We start from the raw sequence: 3,057 nt of genomic DNA, 5'->3' as shown, positions 1-3,057 counted from the left end.
AAAAAAAAAAAAAAAAAAATTGCAGATTCTGATTCAGTTGGTTGGGTGGGTCTGGGGCCATAGATCTTGCATTTCTAACCAGTTTTTGGGTGACAGGCTGCTCAAACAGGAATCACACTTTGAATAAAAAAGCATTAGAGCATAATCTTGGTGTGTGCGTGTGTGTGTGTGTGTTTTGTGGATTTTTTTTTTTTTTTGACACGGAGTTTCACTCTTGTTGTCCAGGCTGGAGTGCAATGGCATGATCTTGGCTCATAGCAACCTCCGCCTCCCAGGTTCAAGCAGTTGTCCTGCCTCAGTCTCCCAAGTAGCTGGGATTACAGGTGTGCACCACCACACCCGGCGAATTTGGTATTTTTAGTAGAGATGGGGTTTCTCCATGTTGGTCAGGCTGGTCTCAAACTCCCCACCTCAGGTGATCTGCCCGCCTCAGCCTCCCAAAGTGCTGGGATTACAGGAGTGAGCCACCGTGCCTGGCTCCTTTTTATATGTTTTTGCTATGTTTTTAATTTAGGTTTTTCAAAGCCAGAAACTCCACAGCACTGGTGTGCCACAATTTTTTTTTTGTTTTTTGAGACAGGGTCTTGTTCTGTCGCCCAGCCTGCCTCAGCCTCCCAAGTAGCTGTGACTACAGTCACGTGCCACCATGCCTGGCTAATTTTTTGTATTTTTAAGAGAGACAGGGGTTCACCATGTTGGCCAGGCTGGCCTTGAACTCCTGACCTCAAGTGATCTACCCGGCTTGGCCTCCCAAAGTGCTGGGATTACAGGCATGAGTCACCTCACCCAGCCTATATTGGTTTTTAAAATGTCTAATTTTAAACTGTTGCAATCTTTTGTTCTTTTCTTATACCACTGGTCATCTATTTCCCAGACAATGGAAAACTAGGGAATCAAATTCTTCAGAGATAAGAACTTGTTCTTCCAAGTTTCCTTGTTCCTGGCTGCTATAGGCCTGACGCCTTAAGCCTTTTATTATAACACTAAAACTGGACAGTCTCTTGAGACAAGACCTCCTACTGTACTCTTTCCAGGGAAGCAGAACTGCAATTACCCACTTCAAAGATATTCAGAGGCTGAGCGGTGGGGGGAGTGCTCACTTGCTGGGGATGAGATCCAAGTCCTCTTAGTTCCGCACAGCAGCAAATCGCTTCACCTTCTTGAGGCCTCTCCTCTGTAAAGCGAGAGGGCTAAATGGGTCCATCTCTAGGGGCCTTCCCTTCCAGGTCTGTGTCTGATAGCACACACACACACGCACACACACACACACAAATGCCCAACCAGCTCTAAGAGGGCTACTGAAGAGGTGGCTGGACATGTGCTGGGTCATTTTAGGGTGAGGTGTAGGGGCTCTTTTGCTTCTCCCTTCTCATATTTTGTTTTCTTATTGCTGCTCAGAGGGGGGTAAGGAATGGAGGGGCCATCAGAACCTGAATCCTTTAACATCCACCAGGAAGTTTTATTTAGAGTGGGTGATAGGATCTAAAATCTCTGGAGACTAATTTGACATTTTTCCTCCCAGGAACCAAATATCACATTTCCCTGTGCTGCCCACACTGACTCAACCAGAACTGGCTACCAGCTTCAGAAATGTGTTACTTATGTTCAAGTAATTTGTTATAGGAATAGATTGCTTTTTTTTTCAAAAACTTTGGAATTTGGCATATCGTCTTCTATAGGGGGATTGGTTCCAGGATCCCCTGCAGATGCCAAAATACATGGATGCCCAAGTCCTCAGCTAAAAATGGCGTAGCATTTGCATATAACCTATGCACATCCTCCTGTATACGTTAAATCATCTCTGGATTACTGATAGTACCTAATACAATGTAAATGCTAGGTAAATACTTGTACTGTGTGGCTTTTAATTTGTATTGGTTGTTGTATTGTCATTTATTTATTTTTGAGACAGAGTCTCACTCTCTTGCTGAGGCTGGGGTGTAAAGGCGCCATCTCAGCTCACTGCAACCTCTGCCTCCCAAGTTCAAGTGAGTCTCCTGTCACAGCCTCCTGAATAGCTGGGAATACAGGCATGTGCCACCATACCTGGCTAATTTTTTTTTTTTTGAGACGGAGTCTCGTCCTATTGGCCAGGCTGGAGTGCAGTGGCATGATCTCGGCTCACTGCAACCTCCGCCTCCCGGGTTCAAGCAATTCTCTTGCCTCAGCCTCCTGAGTAGCTGGGATTACAGGCGTGTGCCACCACGCCTGGCTAATTTTTGTATTTTTAGTAGAGACGGGGTTTCACCATGTTGGCCAGGCTGATCTGGAACTGATCTGCCTGCGTCGGCCTCCCAAAGTACTGGGATTACAGGTGTGAACCACCATGCCCGGCCTGTATTATTAACCTTTACTGGCTTTTCTTCCTGAATATTTTACATCTGTGGTTGACTCTGCTGAGCGGAACCCACAGATACAGAGGACCAGCTACTAAATGGTGAATCTTCAGTTGGCCTCCAAAGGGGAATTCAATTTAGGTAATAGTTCATTGTAGCAAAAACCAAGACAAAAATGGATTCTCCAGGCTGTCCCCTTCCTGGGGGGTAGTGCATAAAAACAGGGTTTTGTTGATTGTCTGCAGTGAATGATTCTGAGGAAAAGGTGTTTTTTCTGGTCCTTGTCCATTTAGTTAGTAAAGAAACTACCTGGGTGTGCTGTTCTCTCATAGGTGAAGTGTGGGTAAAGAGCTGAACAGATGAATCTTGTTGCTTGATCAACCGATCAGTGATACAGAAACAGTTTTTCTGTCTTTGGCTGTCAGTTGTGTGTTTGGCCAATGCACTGTGACAACCTGCTCTGTCACTAGGAATGAGTATCCCAGTGTTGTCACAGTAATTGGTGGTGGGAACTTCCATAATGGGATTTGATCTTGTCACTTGCTCCATGGCAGCTAGTTTATGAGAATGATCACATTTGTGTATATGTATATATATAATTTATTTTTATTTTTTTTGAGATGAAGTCTCACTCTTGTTGCCCAGGCTAGAGTGCAATGGCACGATCTCGGCTCACTGCAACCTCTGCTTCCCAGGTTCAAGCAATTCTCCTGTCTCAGCC

Source organism: Colobus angolensis, unplaced genomic scaffold, assembly GCF_000951035.1.
Source record: "Colobus angolensis palliatus isolate OR3802 unplaced genomic scaffold, Cang.pa_1.0 Scaffold24, whole genome shotgun sequence".
NCBI classification, from domain to species: Eukaryota; Metazoa; Chordata; class Mammalia; order Primates; family Cercopithecidae; genus Colobus; species Colobus angolensis.
This window is presented reverse-complemented; position numbering follows the sequence as displayed.